Here is a 22,200-nt window from a genome sequence, read left to right on the forward strand (position 1 = left end):
AGTTGTCTTTTTGTATCTTCAAAAGGATCAGCTACTTGCTTTTCTAACCACTGCCACTGAACACACCCAAAAGCCTGTATCCTCTCTGGCAGTTTCAAAGAAAACACTCCTGCATCTTTGGACAACCTTGCCCTTAACTATTTCTTCTTTTCCTTAAATGACCACTGGAAGTTAACTAGCACATCTGTGTAAATCCTGGCAGGGACACGGGGGATACAGATTCAACAGCACAGTGCAGAGGGAGGGAAACAGGCACCTCGGTCCTTCCCCCAAAGCACAAGCAGCGACCATTAACCTCAACTCGCAAACGGGGATACCAGCTCCTAGAGGCCCTGGTCACCTCCTCAGCTTACACAGCTCCTGCGAGGTGGAGCCAACATTTGACTCAAAGTCTCTCCTCTTTTCTGTGATGGTTCCCCAACAGAGGACTGCACTCCATCCATCTCGAGCTCAGCATGCTTGTTGATGTTGTGGTGCCGGCTGAGCGAGAGGAACCATTTGCGAGGCTGCCCAATGAACCCTGCAAAGCACCCTTCACATCAGGAACCCGCCGCTGGGATGGAGCTGCCAGCGAAGCGCAGGCAAGCAAATCATCTCAGTGGCGTCCCATTTCTGGTTTTCTTTCTCTCTGGAATCATGAAAGCCACAGTTTTTTCACTTTCTATAACTCACTCTTTGGAACCTCTCCCGGGAGTATTAATAGAGTGTCACTCTGGAGGACCTGCCTGAGGGTCCCAGGGGTACCTAGTAGAATAAGTGAAGCCAGCTTGACCTACACACAGGCAACCAAGAAGCGGGGCACAGGGTCGCGACACAGGGAGAAGCCAGGCACTACCAGCAGCTTTAATAAATAACCCCAGGGGCTCCCAGGCCACGGGAACACAGGATTCACATCCACTCTTGGGTGCACTAAACTCAACTCATAAATAACCACGTTTCAGGAGTCTCTAAAGTGTTGACAATAGATACTTGACTGCAATCAAAGGACCCAAATAAATAGTTTATCTCTTCATTTATTTCTATTTAAGAAGAAGAAGTGAAATTCAAGCTACAGTTTAGATGTGGTAGTATGTTAGGTTTGTCCTTTTTAAATTTACATCAATCCTCAATTATGTTTCCAATTAATGATTTAAAAATTTGTTTCAGTGGATACTATGGCATAGTCTTTCTTTTGGGCTTATTCCATCTGTGCTTTAGGCCTCTGATATCTCTGATGTTCCTTAAACTGCCCAGAAAGTTTTTACAGTTAAGTTACACTTGGTGACAAATATAAAGTGAAAAGGGTATCCTCATTTCTCACAGAGTCCTTTGTATTTTCAGAGAGCTTTTCACTATGATTTAAATGGCCACATCAGTGGCGTTAGGTGGATTCTGATTTTGTTTTGTTACATGTAAAAGTGAAATGGTCAACTCACTACTAATGGTACCCATGCTTGGAGTATTTTTCTAACAGTGAGATTAGCTTTCACTCAGCCATCTCTCTCTCTTTGGGTCCAAGATATTTTTTCTCTCTCTCTCTAAAAAAAAAACCAAATATCTCTGAAGTGAAATAAAAACCACAATCCTCATTTTTTAGTGCTAAATTCTAGCCCACCTATCCTCAGCCTCAAAGTCCGTCTGCAGTCAGCTGAGAGTCATTTCTTAGGTTTAGTTAAAATAATAAAGTCCAAATCTGTACATTATTTGTTTTAAATAATAAATCAGAAAGGAGTCAAGGTCATCCCTATAACTGTCACTATCATTTATATTCAATATGTTTTCTTGAGTGGGGGAAAATGAGGGGACGCTCAGGGGATGGTCACCCAGGATGTTCATACATGCATTATCATTCATCACGTGTATTTCAGCTGAAGAAAGCCTCTGAGGGAACAATGGCTCCCAGTGGGGGTGCTAAGATACCAGGGCTCAAGGCTGACATTAGAGCTGATCTCTTTTAGAAGAACTGTACAGAGCACGGAAACATCCTAACATATGACAAATCAATACATATCAGGGAACTAGGGTTGCCAGATTCAGCAAATGAAAATACACAAGAAATAATTTTTAGTACAGGACATACTTACACTAAAAATTATATGTTGAGTATCTGCTATTCCACTTAATTGGCCATCCTATATTTTACTCACACCCTATTAGGGAGTCGAGTGGATGGGTGCCGTGGGGATACTGAGCTAACGTAGCAGGTCGTGTGCATTTCCACAGCAAGATGGGCACAAGGACTGAAGGTGCTTTTCAGGATGTTTATGCTTCCCTACTTATCCCTTACAAGTTCTCTCCTTTTTCTCTATCAGGTAACTACTGTGAGCATGCCATATGCCTGGGACTACTGCAGAAAGAAGCTGGAGGCAGAGAGGTGAATAAAGCTCTGGGTCTCTGCTCAGGGAGCTCACATTGCTGGCAGAGAGACAACTAAATAAACAAGTGATCAGCAGCGTGCTGTAAAAGCGAACAGCGAGGGAAAAAGACAGGCTTAGGATGGGTGCTGTTTTAGACAAAGGGCTCTTCAAGCCTTTCCCTAAATAAAGACAGAGCATAAGTGTCAGAGTACATGACTGTGGAAAAGCGGGAGAGGCAGAGAGTGGGGGGGAATAGGAGTCCCCTGAGCTCAGAGCAAAGCTCTCTGGAGCCATTTAGGGGGAAAACAAAGAGCCTGCATGCCAACCCCGTAGCACAGGAAACCAGCATCCTGAGTAAGGAAGTCGGACCTCCCTTTAAGAACGCTGGGCCTCTGGCCATCTACAGTGCCTTTTGGGAAGTCAATAGTTAACACTGTTCACAAAGTATGTTAGGAAGGTACGTCCCCAACCAGGACACTCCCCCATCTCCCAGCGGCAGGTCCAGGCAGACTCAGGAGGAACGCGTGGCCAGGGCGGATGCGAGAACGCGGCCAGGACCACGCGCCCCTCCGAGCACCTGGTGGATTGTGTCCACCTGGGAACATGTTGGAAGTCAAGTTCCCATGGCTCTTGAATCTCTTCCCTGTTCAAAAGGACAAGGACAATATGTGATCTTAGGCCACAGTCACGGCAGCAATGACCAGAACCAGGAAGCCTGCCACCATTTATCAGTCACAGTCGATGACAGTGCCTTTGGCTCGCACCCAAAGTTCTAAGGAAGGACTTCCTTTTATAGTTACAACAATAAATACATGAATTAAAAAAATTTTTAAATAGATCAAAATGTCCATCCTTAACAACCTGCCTATCTGAAAAAATTTTTTTTTACTAATCAAAAAAAAACTACAGCTCACTTTAGCCTATAAGAATGTGCTCTGCCCTTTGGCACCCAGAAGTGCAGACATGCAAATTTACCTTTCATTTCAATCAAGTTCCTCCCTGAGGGATGGTAATGGGTCTCATGGGATGAACCAGGTCAAAACTGATGTCTTTTCATACGAGAACCCAGACTTCACAGGTGTGAACCATACTCCTAACAAGGAGACAACTCCAAACAGCACATCTTTCACACCAACAATTCAGAATTGACACATGATGCTTTGGGTAACCGCAGCTACATGACAATATAAAAGACAGACCCACAGAATCTCAAGTCCAAGGGGACTTACATGTCGTAAGACGGATGACTGCTTGGATCCCTATTGGAGTCGCCTCTAACTTCTCTGAAAGTGGTCTTTGTCCAGGCAGCCTTCCCAGTGGCTGGGCCTCTGTTTCGAGGCTCCCATTTCTTTTGGGACAGCGCCAAATCCAAGACAGTTCTGGATTTGTGCCTCCTTCTGCTGTCACAAATGATAAATCCAATCCTTCAGCTGCACTCCACTTATTTTAAGCCAGGGGCCATAAAATCCCTTCAATGTGCTCATCTGACATACACAGTCTCCCTCAAATCTCAGTCATTTTCCCGTGGACACATTCAAAATGTGTTCTTCAATGTACGGAAACTGGAACTGAATTTAAAACTTCAGAGGAGGCCCGATTTGTGGGGAGCAGGGTGATACTGTCGGGGCTCATCCCCCATCTCGGCGTGGACAGCATTCTGTGGCAGAGGCCCAAGGGCTCCTTGCCTCCTGGACGGGCCGCGCCAGCCTCTCCCTCAGGGGTTATTCTGCACCGGACTCTTGCAGCATCCGAGTGCTCTGGACCCAAGTACAGAACTCACCCAACCTTGAGTGCCTCCACCCTCATGTCACCTACAGGTTGAATAAGGCTGCATGAGACCCATTTTCTCATTCAAATCAATAACAAACAAGCTTGAGGAGGCCAAGTCGGAGGGCAGAAATCTCTCCCTCTTTGGTCCTGTAACTGGGCCTGCAGCAGTGGGCAAGGGCGCATGGCGGAGGAGCGACAGTGGCCGCCCATCCGCACTGCCTCCCGGGTGCCAGTCCTGCCCCTCCTGTTCCTGGCTACCCTGGTCTCCTGCTTCCCTCGTTTGGCCTCGGTGCCCCCTTCCCACCCAGCTGGGCTCGCTTTCCTCCCTCCAACCCAGGCCTCGGCCTCTCCTGTCTGCTGCACTCTCGGGATGGGCAGGGTCCCGCCCAGGGCTCCCGGACAGACTGGGGCCTGGGCCCTCCCTGGGAGTCCCCGGGGTGGGTGACACTGGGCCACCACAGGTACTTCAAGAAGGGTGCTTCAAGCCAGTCAGGCTGCACCACCATCCACGTCCTGTTTCTCCATTCTTCTCATAAAGAAATTAAACAACTTTCTCAAATACCTTACTGAAATCCTGATACCCACCACCTCCAACACCAACCTCTTCAGAAGCTGCCATCATGTTTGTGGCTGGAACTGTCCTTAGTGGACCTGTGCCAGTTCCGCTGGAGCAGAGAATCCCTTTTCAACAGCCAACAAGTCTTTTAATTCATTCTTTTCAGCTGCACACAGGGACCCATGACAAGTTCACTGCCTGGAGTTCTAGGAAATTACCTTTCTCTTTGCTTGAAAATAAAAAAATCTGCCTCACTCCAAAGACAGGCATCCTCCCCTGCCTTCCACAATTCCTGGACTGCAGCAACGCGGAGGCGCAGCTGTACATTCTTCTAGTTCCCAGGAATGTACTTTGTCAAGGCCATGGCAACGCAGAGAACACGGAGGGCCCCTCACGTTTGTGAGGCCTTCCTGCCTCTCCTGGCCGGCTCCGCTCTATCTGATTGGACAAAGTCACCGCCTGACGCGGCCTCCGCCCTGTTCCTCTGCCCTGAGCAATACTAACAGGAAACTTTGGTTGCCTTCAGTATTTTGCGTATGCATCGTCTCAAACCAACCTCTCCACTTGCGATCCGCCCTCTGCAGTGTGTCCTCTGCCGCCTCATCCCGGGTCATGTCCTCCTTTCCTGTGAGCGTCATTTCCGATTAGGCCCCTCGGAAAAAGGGTTTACACAAGGACCTGCGTTCCTTCTTTTCCTTAGGATTCGGTGCCGCTTTACGTATACTAGCAGGATTAGATTGTTGAGTTTATTAGCCCTCCTCTGTCACCTGCCTTGCTTGAAACCCTGTCCACTGGCTTTATCTCTGAACCCTTTGAAATCTGTCCTCCAAAAAACGTTACAGTCTGAGCAAGAGGTTAGCCATAGGCAGTCACTACCCATATTATGCACATCTACACCCTTGGTAGTGATGGCAGCTTCCCACTGCCTTCACACCAAGCCTCTATGCGAGTTCCCGCCAGCACCCCGGACATATGCATCACCACACACATTCCCACAGACGCGCGGGTGAAGCTGCAAGCCTGAAGCTGCCCAGTGAATGAGCAGCAAAGCCAGGAAAAGCACAGTGCTGGGTGACCCCAGGACCCAGGTGTGTCCTCTACCCTACACTGTCTTACAGTCTTACATGCTCTAAAAAGTTCTTATTTTTTAAGAGGATGATTTAACTACTTCTTTTCCAATGCTTCTTCTACATATTATTTCATTCTTTCTTTCTCACTGCATTTCTTATTTTGATCTCTATGCATATATATATTATATATACATACATTTATATATGTATATAAAATATATATATATATTTTTAGGAACGATTGACATAATGTTACATTAATTTCAGGTGAAAAAGTTTTCCTTTTTTGCAGTGTTTTACTCTATATGGCTAACAGAGTTCTTCTTTTCTATATTCTTAGGAAGAAAAAAAGCCCAGATTTAGGATAAATAGGTGACCTTATCTTTTCCATACTAACTTCTATCTTATACTTTTTTCTACAGTATGCATTACTTAGTATGATTTTTTTAAATAGAAAGGATAACCAAAATAGAATCTGCATATTCTGAGACCCAATTTTTATCAATACAATGGCACAGATACTCTTCTTGAACATACAGCGTAAGTTTAAAAAAATTACAAAAGGAAGTTTTGCAAAATCGAGAGGCTTTCTGATTGGAATTTTGTTATAAAAATAGGAGAGAGATACATTTATTTTTCAAAGAAGCATCTAGTCAGCTGGATTAGGATGGGGGTGTGGCAGGCCTGCATAAACTTAGGTCTCCATTACCACCACCATAGGGCCAGGGAATCTATACTGACGGCCTCCCTCGGTGCTCCCATTTTTCCATTGCCTGGCAGGTGCCTCCAGAGGTAGAGTCTAGCTCCTAAAGGCCTTCTGTTTACCTCCCCACCGTATTCAATTTCTACATGGGAGCAAATATGATTGATGCATATGGGTATAAAGTGGACCTGGTCCATTTAGTAGATTCATTAGCTAATGAACTGTGAATACTTGGGGAGTTTTCCTAAATGTATTCCAACAACATATATTGATTTTATGTGCATTGCACAAATCCAAAGTGCACAAGCTGGAATCATGGTCTTAAATGAACCTGGACATTTCTTAAGCATGCTAAAAAACTTGACAGAGTCAAGGACTAAAACCTAAACTCTACTTTTTGAAGACTGAATTTAAATTGTTGTTAGACAAACTTCTAAGTTAAATAGCTTAATTCTAGTCAAGGCAAATCTCAGTTGGTAAATCAAGATGCTTATGGTATATAGTGCAAAGAGGAACACTTTTTTTCCAGTTGAACAGTTATGTAGATATATATACATATTTCATAGTTTAAAAAAGTTATATAGATCAATGGTTTGGCAGTTGGCTGAAGTAATTCCATAAATCTGTAGGGTGCATCTGTTAGCAGTTTTGAGTTTCTACAGCAGACTAACAATTTGATGATAGCAAGCTGTCTTCCAATTAATGTTCCAGAAAACACTTTATTTCAAGATCTTTAGAATGAGAGCCAACATTTTCTGGGATTCAGTTATGTGAAACATCATGGCAGTTTTTGCCATTTATAAATAATTTTTCATATTTAGGGTTAATAAGCAGTATGTCTAAAAAAAATGTTTTGTTTGACTTTCTAAAATCTGAACTGAGACTCTTTAATAGTGTCCTACCTCTAATCTTTCCTAACCTAATGGATAAAGCCACCACATTTAAAACCACCATCACATATACATAAAGCATTCCCTTTCTCAAAATTATGCAATTTTCCTTGCATTCAGCCCTTAGCAGACCTGAAATCAGACTTTACAAATGTTCACGCTCCCCAAAAGGTTCAGTTGGCTTCCTTAGGCTGGCTTCCCCGCCAGCCCCCGCAAGCCTCAGCCATTTTCTGTAAAAATCACATCTCCTACTGTCTTCAAAAATCAAGAGACTAACCTCCTTATGAAGCCTCTCAGCCGCCGACCTGGGTCCCATGGAGTCGCATGCAACACACGGGGTGCGTGCTGGGTCTCCTGCCTTCTGTCACTATTACACTCGGAGCTTCTAAGTGGATGACAGCACTTAATTTCTCTAGCACCCAACACAGTGCCTGGACACTCAATTATCTGTTGGGTGAACAAATAAATAAACAAAGCCTAAAGCAAACTAATGACCAAAAGGAGCTCATTCTTACAGTTACAACTTTGCCTTTTTTTCTGTACTATTTCAAATAATAACATAGGAAATCTGAACACCTGTACTAATGCATTTTTTTTTCATCTGAAAACTGAAAAAATGGTAGAAAAAGCTTCATATACTGGCACTTACTTTCTATCCTGTCCTATAGCTTTTGATTTATAAGCTGTCGGCTCTTGAGTCTATAACCTTTATGGATATGGGACTAATGTCTTATTCAACCTTCTATCAACTATAAAACCAGGCTGGTGTCTTTGGACTGATTGATGCATATGGGTATAGAGTGGACCTATAGATTCATTGACTAATGAACTGTGAATACTTGGGGAGTTTTCCTAAATATATTCTAACAACATACATTGATTTTATGTGTTTTAGACACAGGCGTCTAATAATTCCTTGGGGGAAGCCTCGAAGGTTGGGCAGGACATTCCTTACTTCCCTTGTATGGGAAAGAGAAGCAGATAGAGGATATGTGTGTACACAAGACTATTGCTACTAGAATTATACCAAGTAGTGAATTACCATACGAATTTCCATAAGCAGTGAAATACAGGAGAGCATTGACCTCTTGGAAAAAAAAAAAACCGGCACACTTGATGTGCAACAGGCAAGTCTCTCTCTGACATTTCGATCTAGGCAGCCTCCCCACGGGCCACCATGGACAGCACAGCAGCTTCAGGGAGGACTGAGAGGGGAGACACTGTAGGTAACTCCAGAACAGTCTGGTCAGATGTTTATAGCTTCAGAATGCTAAACAGCTACTGTGTGAAGCCAAATATATAGAGGCAGTTAAAACCTGTAATTACTTTGGTCATTTTTGCTGTTATTGAAGTTGCTGTCTAACTACATCCACACTAGTACAGAATGGGCAAGAGGCCGATTTCACTTAGTTTGCACTCCAGGCTGGATGTGTATTTTTACTACTACAGGAGAAACTACTGTCTACTGAGATGCCTGAAATGTGTGGTGGGTACTCAGTATCGGCTTGCTGAATGCGTGGTTTCTAACTAAGTCCTTAACAGTCAGCATACGCTAGGATCACTTCAGGTTGTGATGACGGAAGTTTTCTTACATTCTGCTGCCAAAGATGCCCCGTCCTTGTAACACTGAGCATACAGAGCACAGGCTTCATGCTGACGCCTGGCTACATTTCAACACCTTGGTGATGTGGTCTCACCACAGGGGACATCCCTATGGGACACTTACAGAGTACAGGCTAGGACTGTGCCCAGAACGAGGGCTCCTGTTACCCTACAGTTCTGCAAGGGGGAGTTAAGGCAGACTCCTGTGGGAGAACCCGGCTCAGGCATGAGATGACGGTGGACGGCAGGTGTCAGAGCCGGCATGGGAGCCCTACTCTTCCCTTGTTCTTTCTCCTCTCTCTCTGCTGCCTGTGAAAGCCCAGGACCAGGGTGTGACCTGTTATAGAAGAATGCCACTTCCCCCATTGTTAGGAAGCTACTAACTAAAATTATACACCACTGCCTTGCCCCAAACTAGAGGGATCATGGCTAAAATACTATTATTTGGGGAGCAGGCAGAATAGTAAGAATTCCAAGGTCAGTTCACCACCTCCCCCCTTCCCAAGTGGTACTTTCCCTCTGGCAGAATGTAAAGATAACAAGTCCGCCAGTTGCCACGGCCTGCACACACTCATTCTACCAGCCCTTCCTGTCAAGGCTTTATGGACTGTGCTGACCCTCCAGCAGTCCTCCCAACACCTCACCCCCTGCACACACACTCCTCAGCCCTCACCTCTCCCTTTAGGGCACTAGGAGTCACTGAGCCACATCTCCCAACGCATCCTTCCCTGTAATTCTCTCCTCACCCCCCTGCCATCACCTGCCCCTGGTTCTGTTGCTGCACCTTGCTCCCTGCTCCACTGGGCCCTGTTTCCGCATCCCACAAGGAAGGTGCAACACTATTAAGAAAGAGAGGAAATTTCCCACCTCAATCACAAACATGCACAATCTACCGGCGTTGCCTTTTCCCAGCCAAGGAGTTTTTCCTGCAAAGGGAGGAGGACATTTAGTTCTTACACTTCACAAACACAGCCAAGGCTAAATCTTAAAGCACATAAATATTCAACCTGATTGAGCATTTGTGATGATATGTGCTGAATATTTTCAGCTAAGTATAATGAACAGTGGTAATTTTAAATAGAATATTCTTGAGGAAAATACAAAACATGTTCAGGGCTTTCCAAAAAAAAGTCTTATAAACTGCTTGCTGCCAAGTGTTTTCCCTGCTAAGGAAATGCCTCTCAGCAGCGCTGAAGAATAAGGGTGACCGCTAACCGCCTGCCTGCGAGATCAGAGGTATTTGGACCATGGAAACAGTCAGGATGCGACGCATACCCTTTCCCAGTTAGATTCCCGGTGGGCAGCTCCCTCAGGCCCAAGGTCTTGCGGGGACACTTCCCGGGCCCCCCTCATGACAGAGCCAGAGGCAGCCTGGGGACAGCGGAGGGCTCCGCAGGCACACACCGTGAGCAGGGGCAGGCAAAGAGGAACAGTGCCTCCTAAGACATTATTTAAAGAGATCTCTAAATCTGTTTAGAAAAAATCCATCTAAATAAGATAATAAGGGTCATGAGTACTCAAAGCACATGCCAGGCCCTGGGCTAAGACATGACGTACATTACGTCATGCGAGCCCCAAGCAGCCCTCGGACGAAGGCATGTTACTAGAAGTCCTGTTTCGCATGAAGGAGTTCAGCCTCAGACACTTCAAATTGTCCTCCCTGCCCTCTCAAGGCTGTTCATGGGAGACACTGGATTCAAATCAGACCAACCTCAAAGGCCAAGCTTTTAACATGACCTAATACCGCCTGTTATTGGATAGTCTAATAGTGCCTAAACTTTGCACTTAGTTTCAAGTAAAACAGATCTGCTACTGTTTTTATTCAACAAAAATAAACTTTCTTAATTAACTGCAAGAACTTCAAAGTGTTTCCAAATGAAAATACAATCAGGCGTGCACGTTCAGAAAGCCATTTGGTGTGGAAAGGAAAAAAGAATGGGACTCGATGTTCCGCATTTGCGAGGAAAAGCCCAGCCTCAAATTAAAGAAGGAAAGTTGGTCTCTTGAAAATCAACAAGAAGAAAACCCCAAAAACAAAAAACACAGGCCTCAGAGTTACATGTAAATTTCAGTGTGTTCAGATATAAGAACTAACTTGGAAAGAAAACAGATGACTTGTCTACAATACACATTAAGTCTCAGTTATCTACAATGTTGAGAAATGAGACATTCCACGTAAGGTCGTTTTTCAGAACTATAATTGAACATGGAGCATAAAGCCAGCTCAGTCCGCAGTGGCATATTTGAACAAAGATACAAAACCTTTGGCTGGCTTTGCTCCTTATTAGTCTTTTCTGCCTTATCTCACGACATAAAGCTGCCCACTGTTCCTCTGGCAGCCATGAGCTCTACGTTAGATGTGACATCTAGTGGCTGGACGAGAGGTAGGTTTCCTGCTCTACCAGGTCAACTTGTCAGCCTCATCTCTGTAATTATTGCGGGCTAGAATACCAGATGACCATGACTCTTAGAGCAACGTCAGAGGTAATGAACCTGAATTCATTCTCTGATGCATATGTGAGCTTCGCAAGCAACTATCTTGCACTCACACAGGCCGGCAGTCACCTGGCCCCGTGTGGCCTGTCCTTCAATCTACCCATGAGCATACACACACACTCCACCGACCCCCAGGTGGCCCAATGTCCCCTAACACCACCCTTGGCCTGCCTGCTTGACCACAGCCGCCTTGACCGACTGCCCTGACTGTGACCGCCTGGCCTGCTCAAAGCAGATGCAGTCGGCCTGGCCCTGCCAGTCCCTGGTGCTCCTCCCGCCCAAGCAGCCCATTCACAGCGGTCTGGGCTCTGCTCAGGAGCCTCTGGCACTCTCTGAGTTCCAACTGCTGTGTTTAAATGAAAGGTCCTGATTAAGTAACTTTAAATAAGTCAGAATTCTTCTAAGTACTTGGCCATTTGAATGGTTTTGAAAGTAAATTGTTAGCAGCAGCCTCAAGTGTTCTCCCAGTGGGCCTTCCGGCAGCCCCTCTGAAGGGCTGCTCCGGTGCCTGCACACCAGGCCTCAGGCACTAACGGAGTGTAAGCGAATCATGGATTCTTACTGGGGTTTCCTCACATAGAAACACCACACCCAACTTACTATCCGATAAAGAAGCATGAGACTTTGAGGTTAGAGAGAATATAACTTAGTCTGCAGACTAGAAACATAGAGCCAACCTCTACAGTTGACAAAGTAAAAGGGAAGTTTTACAGGATGCATTTATGGAGGCTGGACAGAGTGCCTGGTTGGATCCTTCCTGGGAGCTCCCTGAGGACAGGGCCAGCCAACCCTTGTTCACTGTGTATCCCCATCGTTCCCCATGGCACATGGCAGGCACTCAACACGTGTGTTGAGATAAATGGCCAAGTCAAGTTTGGAAGCCATTCTGGAGCATGAACTATCTGGCAACAATCCTCGTCAAACACACCCAGAGGTGGCCATTCCTGCCTTCCCTTAGAGAGTTCACAGATTAACCTGCCAACTTCTGCCAGTTCCCCTTCTCCTTTCTAGATCATTCAAATTGCATGATTTGTGATGGCTGTACTGTATTCATCTGACGTCACAGTAAAAAAGTAGGGTGATCATATAATTTATTGTACATGGCAGAATATCTCAAGAGTGAAAAGAAGCACTATTAATAATTACACTCGGACAGCAGCCATAAGCTGGGCTCTCTGGGGAAAAATGGGACTTAAAAGTCATGATCACTTTAAGCAGGGTGATGAAGAATCTCATTTAGCCAAAACAAATTCCAACTATATATCCTGGACCTAAAACAGGATGGAACAATTTTGAGAGAAAGTGAAATGTGACAAGCACAGCAGTGGACCTGTTCTGTTTCAGGTTATATCACTGGAGGCCGAAAGTAGGAAGATTAGGGATTCCAAGGGTACTACTACAAGATTGCTGAAAAATAACACCATTTGCATTGATTGGAAATATCAAACACTTATTAGAGAACTGAATTACAAGATATTCCCCCCATATATAACTATGCTATTCTCAGTAACCAGGCAAGATGCCTGTGCCAGAACCTTTCAGGCAAAAATTTCCTTATACAGTAGCCTCGTGCAAGTTAAATTAACAGGGAGATTAAAAGTCTGGAGAACTGGACTCAATGTTGTGAGGTACTTTACAAAACTTATGAGTAGAAACACATTTTCCAGATGCTTTTCTTTTTATACTCAGTGGGCCTATTCTTTCAGAAACTTTGTGCCATAGGCATAAACTCTTCTTAGGGGAATATTCTAGCAAAACCCATGGCACATCAAATTTTATTTTCCTCACTGATTTTAATTATAAAACTGGAATTTCTCCTACTGGAAAAATGCAGTGGAAAAAGTGGAATATATCGTCTACTTTTCCACATGATTTTTATCTCTAATATTTACTTGGATGAAAAGTTTTATTGTTATGTCCCTGGACATAGGATGCAACTTGCGTGTGCCCTGGAGTAGAGATGTTAACTGTTATGGTATCCTGTAATGATGCCTAAAGGAAAGTTTGAATACAAAGTCAATGCTGTTATTCTATGATTCTAGCTTTTCAGACCAAATTTCTAATGACAGGAAGTTCTGGATTCTAAGGAGAATATGTATGTATACTGTATATAACTGTATAAAACTAGAGAATTCTACCACACTTATTTCAGAAATCCAGAGCTTTGGGGGAAAAATGGGTAAATGGTGTAAAAGATGCTGATAAAAAATATATATATGTATTTTTGCAAATAAATATATGTACATATACATTTATCAGTGTCTCTTACATCATTTTGTCATTTTAATAGGTATCTATGCATGAAGAGATGAGAATATGTATATACTTTTTTGAGGAAAAAAAACCCCTCTTTACTTACAAATGATTTCATTAATATTTCTAAAAATGGTATCTATCTTGGTTGTTCACTGAAATACTTTAGAACCTGAAAATTCTCTTCCCACATTCCTTAACAATAAGGGAACATGTAAAATGAAAATAAGAAAAGATCTTTTTATCTCTGTTAAAGATAATAAATCTGAAACACCCCAACTGGGTCATGAAATTTCAATTCGACAAATATTCACTGAGAGCTAGGCCTGGCCTGGCATTTGCTAAGCACCAGAGATAAAAAGCTGTACACCAGTACTACCTAGAAATTAGCTCATGAATATTAATAACCAAGCTGGAAAAAGTTGGCTGCATAGTTTCCCAAATTGATAAAAAAGTCTATACATCAGTGGCCAAAAATGAACTAGCAAAGTAACTAAGAGCAAATTCCTCCATTACAAACACTCTGACTAAAAGTTGTTGACATTTGCATATGGTGGAATTCCTATACTTGTGTTATTATTATTAATATGCAAAATCTCTCTGCTGATCATTTGTCATGAATAATCATTACTACCTAACGTAATTCTACTTAAGAGCCCACATATAAATGGGTTCTGCAATGATATCAAGTATATATCAACTTTCATCTCTTAAGTAGATTTCAAAATCTATCAAACTCAAACTTAAAGCTATTAGTGGTTACAGTTTGAGTATATTGGAGTGTTGTATTGAATTGCATGTGAGACTTTCCCATGCCTTTAGGCCAAAACCTTATCAAAAGATACTTAACAAAAATGGACGACCATTTTGTTATTGTTCATTTACTTTATTCCTTATGTAAAAGGTATTGAATGCAAATGCCTTCAACTTAAATTTTCAAAAGATGTAATTTTCTTATATATTTAAATCGGCCACTAAAACCCAAATGCAATTTTGAAAGCAACTCCCAAATGTCGCATGCAGCTGTCAAATACAGCTTAAAAGAATGAGGAAGACAAGGCTTTGCAGGCTGCAGCACACACTTAAGTTCTCAGGAGCTTTTAACTGGGTCAAGAAGACAAGATTATCCAGGGAGGAGAAGTGGACCCACTCAGGGAAAGCTGATCAGGGTGCACATGAGTTTTAAATTCCTATAACTAAAATCTCCCTATGAATTTAATAAAGCCGAAGCTTAACCTTAACCACTAGGAAAGGTGAACATACTCTAGACTATAAGATCTCACTGGGTAGGTACTGATCATATAAGTGAATAGAACATGACATTCCTTTAGTTTGTCAAACTTAAATTGATGATTTTGAATTAAAATAGATTCTACATTTCATAGTCAACCCACTGTAATTGTATCTAAGAACATGACAGAAGGGAAATCAAAATTTTTGTGGCTCAGAACACAGCAGAAGTGAAATCAGATGCAGAAGATGTGTGTCAGAGAGCTGAAAGAAAATAAAAATAACTTTAAACATAATTTGGTTGATAAAATATTTTTCAACAATAGATTTCCATTCTTTAACTTGATATAACTCACTTTAAAAGGCGTGTATAGTGAATAAATGCTGAGCACCCACCAACATGATTCCGTAGCCCCCTGAATGCCTCTTCTCCACGTTGTTATATGTAGTGTCTGACATGAATTCTAATCTACAAATGTGAGGAGGGAACCTATATATTTCCAAACAAATCAAAGTGCACTGTTGTAATTCGCAAGATCAAATATTGTTTTAGGCAAACAAAGTGAACAAACTCTCAATCCGAAAAGAAAAATGACAGAGCATGGAGCCTGAACACACAGCCCACAGTTCTGAAGAGAAATTCACATCACAGACAATGAAAGAAAAGACGTCAAGCTCTCAGTAGTTCTCTGTCGTGGAGCCAGCTACTAATCTTGATCCAAAACATGTAGTGTGAATGTTAAGAACACAGACTTTATCATCAAACACCCCTGGGTTAGAACCCACCTTTTGCCTAAATTAGGTATATAACTTGGGCTTAATTGCTTGTTTCATCTGTGAGGTGAAATAATAGTACCTATTCTCACAGGACAAATAATCTATATAAAGGGTCTATTGTATCAGGTACTCAATACAGAATACTGGTAGGTGACCCCTGAACAAAAGGTTTGAACTGCATGGTCCACAAACTTATACATGGATTTTTCTAATAAATATACTGGGAAGGTTTCTGGAGATTTGTGACGATTTGAAAAAAATTTTCTTTCTCCTACTTTATTATAAGAATATAGCATGTAATACAAATAACATTTGAAATAAATATTAACTGACTTTTTATGTTAATGTAAGGCTTCTAGTCAGTAGTAGGTTATTAGTACTTAAATTTTTGAGGAGCCAGATATGTGGATTGTTAGCTGCACAGGGGTCAGTGCCCCCAACCCTCTCATTGTTCAGGGGTTAACTGTGATCATTACTATTATTCTGTAATAACACTGACAACTACCCAATGCTTAATGATGCCATCGAAGTGCTTATTCCAACCCTGCACAATTCTGGGGATAAAGAAGGAGAAAGCACAAAGAGGCATCATTTCTAGGTATCTAGAAAAGTCCAAGGAGACTCAGGCTGCTGGTGAAATTCCTACACATTCTAGGACATCAGACCATCAGCTGATGTCTTGGTTCTACTGTGATCCAGGTTTCTAATTAATTAGGAATACAAGACAAAATACAGGATGCCCAATTTAGTTTGAACTAAAAAAATCATTCACTGTTCATCTGAAATTCCAACTCAACTGGTGTCCCATATTTTTATTTGTGAAACCTGCCAGCTCTATTTCTATGGACTCCTTTCACTTAGTCCACTTAAAGGGAGCCCGTGGGTTTCTGTTTTATCTTCACTTCCTGGGGACTGAGAATGTGGTTTCTAGCAATGCAACAAACAGCACCCTCATTCACACGTTTTTCTAACATTACCCAAGCTTCCAAGGAATTTTTACCCTGTCATGTCTTTTGATGCTTACTCTAAGTGTGGTATCTGTACTCCTGCTTTATAGATGAGAAGCCACAGCAGAGGGCAAGGCCATCACCTCACAACTGCTGCTGATCAAAGCCCACCTCAATCCTTTGCATGTGATCAGATTCCACACATCCTCCCTCGACCAAGAGGATTTGAAAACGTTTAATTTTGTGTTATGAAACAAAGCGCATTAAACATGCTTTTCAAATTCCCTCCTCTTCTCATTTTGACACACCAGAGTTCTTATTCATGGACCAGAGAATCACTCAAGGGACTTCCAGCTCTAACTGTCTTTGATCTATGACCTATAAAGTTGCTAAATTCCAAGGCCAGTTTGTTTAAGAATCTCAAACACAATGTGTGCCTTCTGACTCAGCCTTGTTGCTTGCTATTCCTTGTATTTCATCACACAAGACCAACTACCACACTAGAGGGATGTGGAGTCCCAGGCAGCTTGTCAGAGCCTGTTACTATGACCATGTTGCCTGTCACCTGCAGAACCTCAGCGCACTCAACATCAGCTCCAGGTCTTGTGGGGCTGGGGGAGAGCTGGCCCATCTCACTTACTTCCCAGCCCCCTTCCTCACTGGAGTTATTTAAAGGCCACTGTGGCTTCCCTCTGCACAAAGCACCCTCTGTTTCCTCCACACACACTGGTCTGCACCTCTGCCTTTTTCAGGCAGGATGAGAAGGGTGCGTGAACTATGAGCCATAATACTCAGAGAATATTCTTACTCTATGTCCATCCAATCCCTTTTGCTGGGTTATTTAATGCACAATAATGCCACCCATTTTTTAATAAATAAGGCAGATGGCAGAGGCTGTAGCTTTTATTGGCTTTATACCATAGCCAGCAGATTATCATACACAAACCTTATAAAATGCATGCTTTTCTGAAAGTCAAGTACTGCTAAAAGGGAGAGGAAGACTAAATCTAAAGATATCCCCAACTCAATTCTATTTCCATACATTTTCTAGGCCACTTCCTTTTGAGAATGAATATTAACAGTATCCTGGTATTACAAGAGCCTGTAGTCTTAAAGTCTTTTTCCCTAGAGTCTAAATAACAATGAAAATAATAACAGCTACCATGGATTAAGTGTTTACCATGTGCCAGTCCTGCTCTAAATGTCATGTTGCGCTATTAAAAACCCTTCTGTTAAAACCCTTCTAAACAGATGAAGAAACAGAGCAACTGAGGAACATGCCCAGTGTCACAGACAAGTTTGGCTCCAAAAAGTATGCTCTTCACCCGTACTTATCCTAATGCCCTAATTTAAAATTCTTCAGCTAAAATTACATGAAGAATGGATCTGGGCAGAAGGAAGACGGTAAATGAAAAAAAGAAAGAAGTGATCAAAGCAGTATTCTTGGCTATTTCTTGAGCCTCCAAAAGAATTATTGACAAAGCATGTCTTGATACAATGTCAATCTGGAACACTAAAATGAGTTAAGAAACTGATGTTTTAACTCCAATAGTCTTATTAAACATAAAATGCATGGAAAATATAAAAAATTAATGATTATTTTTATCTTAAAAAAAACTCTGTAACTTTGCCTTATGAAATAGATCATAATATATATTCCAGCAAAAGTTCCCTGTCTCCTAGTCATTAGACCATCTGGATAAATTGAATTAATTCAACCTTCTGAATCCATCACACTAACAGATGCTAATATAACCAAGAGAAACATCCAGAAAGAAGGCTTGTAAGGCCTGACTTATAGAACAGTTAAAGGGGGAACAGCCAGTATCATACTGTACCCTGTGATGTTTTCTACTGGGATGGTGTGTGTGTGTGTGTGTGTGTGTGTGTGTGTGTGGTATCCACATATATGACTTATCTAAAACTGTGTGTGTGTGTGTGTGTGTGTGTGTGTGTGGTATCCACATATATGACTTACCTAAAACTGTGAGCAAAGATATTTGTGTGTTAAGAAGGTATGCTCTTCCAGGGAATATCTCAGTTGACATTATATTTAATACTTTTGTCTAATAAATACACGGGTCTCTAAGTTAATGGGGAAGACATTTGAGTTTATGGCCTTCTTACTATCCTAGGGAATCCCTTCCACTCCTCCCCTCAGAAATGTCAGATGTTTATTGGACAACACATTTGGATACTAACACCCCCTCCACCAGTTCATACACCTACAACAGACTGTAAAATTGGAACAAAAATGTCTCAATATAATTTGAATTGGTTTATCCCATCTACAGAGGCAATGACTATGTGGATTAGGGGTATGGAGTTTAAAATATATAGTGAAAATAAAAATTTTAAGTATTTATTGGTCTCACCTTTCAAGACCAAATCCATTCCTATAAAAATGTGTCTACATATTTATGTGCCAGATATTGGTTTCCACAGAATTGGTATGTGGGTAAAAAATTTTTATTATACAGAATTTGAAAGTTAATAGAGAGACCTTTTATATAAACGGCCAGATTACTTTAATTGGGTTGACAGAACACAAATGCCTTATAAATTAACATCATAATTTTCTGATATGAAATGCTATAATAATATATATATATATATATGTTTGAATGTTATACAGAAGTCCTATTTAAAAGAAAAAAACACTTGTGTTTTGTGATTTTCACTGAAACTAGGACATCTAAAGTTTTTTCTTAAGTGTCAATATGAGTTATTAACAGCAACTGAAATGTGATTATATACTCCACAGGAAAAATTGTAGAGGAAAATATTAGATCAAAAGGAGGAAACTCTTTGAGCTCATAAGAGAACAACTTTAAATAAAAATATGGGGAAAGCATAAACTATTAAAAATGATACACACATCTAGTTCCTTAACATGGCTGTCATCAGCTGAATTAGTTAATTAGGAAAACACAGAATAAACTCTATTTGATCCTTTAGGGGTAGTCAAGAATGGAAGATGGTCTAAGAATTCAGCTACCATATCCCAGCATAAGTTTTGCTAAGAAAAAAAAAAGGGTGTGTAATAATAGCAGATTGAGTTTTTGCTATGTTCTAGGTACTATTCTAAGTACTATACATCAGTTAACTTAATGACTGCATACTGCAGGTGCTGTTACCAACCTCACTTTACAGAAGAGGAAACTGAGATGCCGAGAGGGTAACTACAAGATAACCTCCAAACTAGTAGGTGGCAGGGCCAGGATTCCAATTCAGGCAACTCCCTCCAGGATCCATGGTGTTAACCACTGCAGTATACCCTGACCACTGAGGACTAGAATGTTAGTGCTGAAATAAGCTGCAAAAAACATCTGGCACAATATTCTCATTCTGCAAATTAGGCCCAGTCCCACTGGTCTATAGAAGTGCTCCCTGATTCCCAACTGCTTGTTCCTGTCACAACCTTTCTTTCCACCTTGAGCAACCACTTTAAAAGTGACTTGGATCATCATACAATGCTAGTTGGAGACTTACACATTTGCTCTGACTATCTGCTAAGGCTGCCATCAGTTTTATAATAAACCAGCCTTTGCTTAGTTCTTGAATATTCCTATTATCATTAGCAGACACATCTGCATAGGCAACTTCATAAATCACTTTCCCTATGAATTACTTTGTTGGTATAGTCAGATAATGAAACACCATGTAATATGAACATCATTAATGATGTAATGATTAGGATTAGTTCACTAAACCTCATCGATATGCTCCTATTATGTGGACAAACAAGTGACTGTCTCTTAGATGATGACAGGCAAGTGACTTGCATAAGGGGAAAAGGAATGTGGTTAAGTCCCCTGAAATACCAAAAATGAATGCTAGCTCTAGGGTAACCAGCTCACCACCAGAAGACAACATTGGGGTTCCTGTTGTAGGTGCACAGTGACCTCTACTGGTATGAATAAAGTATCTTGAAATTTCCTCCATAAATGAATTCTGAAGCACAACTATAATATTCTTTTGAAACCTTTTACAATTTTTAATTTTAAAAAATTCCCTTCTCTACTACTATGAAACATTCCAAGTTAAAGAAACCACAAATATAATTATCACAGAACAGAAAGAGCTAAACAACATTTTAATTAAAAAGTTAATCCTGCTGGTGATAGCAAGAATAGCATGTCATGGTATCAAAGCTGTTACTAAAAAACAACCTTTTTGGAAATATCTCTAATATACCCAAAAAGTTACCCAAAGCACCAACTATAAAATGAGAATTATGCATTTAAAATTCTCAAATACTTTGAAACTTTCAATCATCAAATATTAAGTGGCCCCTTTTCTCAGGAATATTTTGCTTTCCTGTTTTCAAAATACTACTTAAAACTTTCTTTTTTCTTTTAAATCTCAAAGGTTATTCGAAATAAAATTAGCTGCAGATAGGCTTAAGTTTATAAAAACTTTCAAAAGGTAAATCATACCTACATGTAAAAAAATGTCAATACTTGACATCCAACAGCCCTCATGTGCTTCATTATGTAACAGTCATGCACATGAAACTATGATGGAAATACTGTACATGAATTAAAAGGAAAGTATGAGTTTAAAAAAAACTAAGAAGAATGTTTTTTATTCTTGTAGGCTGATATGGAAAAGGAGTTTCAAGGAAATTATATCAGCCTATAAGAATAAAAACTCTCCCTTGCAGAAAATGAAGTACAAAAGAATTAGAAATGACACTTCTCAGCAATAAGTGCTCAAACCAAACTTCATTCCAACTATGGAAAGATACAGCCTCTCTAGTTTTGCTCATGTTCTTTCTTTTTAACCAAGCATAATAAAAACAGTCAAGGATTGGTGAATAAGTTGGTTTTACTACAGAATACATTCTCAGGTTAAATGGAGAGTTCATTTTCAAGAAATGTTATTTATTGCTTAAATTAGAGTAATGGATTAGGAAAAATGAAGGCACTTCCATGTAATCTTGATGACTAGCATTTAAATATTTCTGTATTTCCTTTGCAGTATTTCTATTTATTCATTTACCAGTCAGTATTTGTTGTACTACAGGTTAAGGCGTGGTCAGGAGGAAAAGGGTTACTACAGCGCTGTCCTTGCTCCTGAGGAACTGAAGCAGCTGGGAGGGAAAACAGGGCTGCTATACAAATAATTATAAGGACGTATTTTGAAAGATGTACCCTTGAAATTCAGTTTTCTCTAACAAGCAACCTAAGATTTTTGCACAACTCCCCACCTCCACTCCGTACAACAGTATCTGTCACCACCTGAAGGACCCTGCTTTTGCAGACCTGTGAACATCTTCTTTTTCCCACTTCGGGGTCGGGTGGGGAAAATTATACTTCATGCTCAAGGCCTACGCATGTTAACAGTTACTAAAGCAATTACCACCTCATTACTCTTCTCCTACCCAACCAACCATATCAATAAAATATGCCCTAGAATCACAAACGGGAAGGATACAAAGCTTTTAACAAGGGAAGCCCAAGGGAGAGGTGAAAACCCTGGTGGGTCGGCTGCTTTCCATGTGTTTTGTATTCTCTCCTCTCAGTCAACGAGAAAATGCTCTACTCACATTAGGATAACTTGGCTTT

The 22,200-nt window shown here is 41.4% G+C and overlaps 1 protein-coding gene across 9 annotated transcripts in view; it reads right to left on the reverse strand.

Annotated features, from left to right (window-relative positions):
- SCAF8 (SR-related CTD associated factor 8) overlaps positions 1–22,200 on the reverse strand; it is a 196,476-nt gene that overhangs the window by 65,524 nt on the left and 108,752 nt on the right. For 2 of the 9 annotated variants that reach the window (XR_005025059.2, XR_005025064.2), the window contains exons 22-23: positions 9,795–9,853; positions 7,603–7,772 (exon numbers count right to left, since the gene is read on the reverse strand). The exons of 6 other annotated variants lie outside the window; for them this stretch is intronic. The gene's annotated coding sequence lies outside the window, so the exon portion shown is untranslated. The remainder of the gene's footprint in view (positions 1–7,602; positions 7,773–9,794; positions 9,854–22,200) is intronic. One more of the 9 variants, XR_008992719.1, reaches the window with a different exon arrangement.

This window comes from Manis pentadactyla, chromosome 12 (assembly GCF_030020395.1).
Source record: "Manis pentadactyla isolate mManPen7 chromosome 12, mManPen7.hap1, whole genome shotgun sequence".
NCBI classification, from domain to species: domain Eukaryota; kingdom Metazoa; phylum Chordata; class Mammalia; order Pholidota; family Manidae; genus Manis; species Manis pentadactyla.